We start from the raw sequence: 649 nt of genomic DNA on the forward strand, positions 1-649 counted from the left end.
TCGCCGTAAACAGATGAACAGATTCACTGGAGTTTCCCAAATGATTATCATCAATCCTTCTGAACCTTCTATTATGCGTCTTATTAACCAAGTCTTACACACTTCTGTGATAACTTTGATATTGTTAAATGTATATAGTTTTCCTTCTGCCTCTTCCTCTATAGAGAAAAACATTTTGGTCTTAGGAAACAAAAGGTCAATATTTTAGTCCAGCGTGTTTTGCGACGATCCCCTGAGTTGTTTCAGTTTTTTTTTTTCGTGGATCATTATAAGGTATAATTTTGTCCTTGTGTTTTTCTGTAAAGTAAGTTCTCTCCTCTTTCTTTGGTTCTAGGTACTTCGTAACACGTAGCCATAACACCACAGATCAAGTTACACAAACTTCTCTCTCTTCTCAGAGTAAACGACATTTGATATTCAACGCCAATAATATACTGTCTCCTTCCAACGTTAAAAGATTTCACGTTTCGAAATGGAAGTAGAGATCTCACGAAGGATTTCCAAGACCCTACGGTGGGGGTTAACAGATAGTCTTTCCATGAGATTGGAGATTATGATCAAACACTTCACTCGTATTGAGGGATTTATGCGCGCGCGTGTGTATGTGTGTGTGCTTATGAGCGTGTGCTTTTTGCTTTTTGGTTTTTTG

Source organism: Penaeus monodon, chromosome 23 (assembly GCF_015228065.2).
Source record: "Penaeus monodon isolate SGIC_2016 chromosome 23, NSTDA_Pmon_1, whole genome shotgun sequence".
Taxonomy (NCBI): Eukaryota; Metazoa; Arthropoda; class Malacostraca; order Decapoda; family Penaeidae; genus Penaeus; species Penaeus monodon.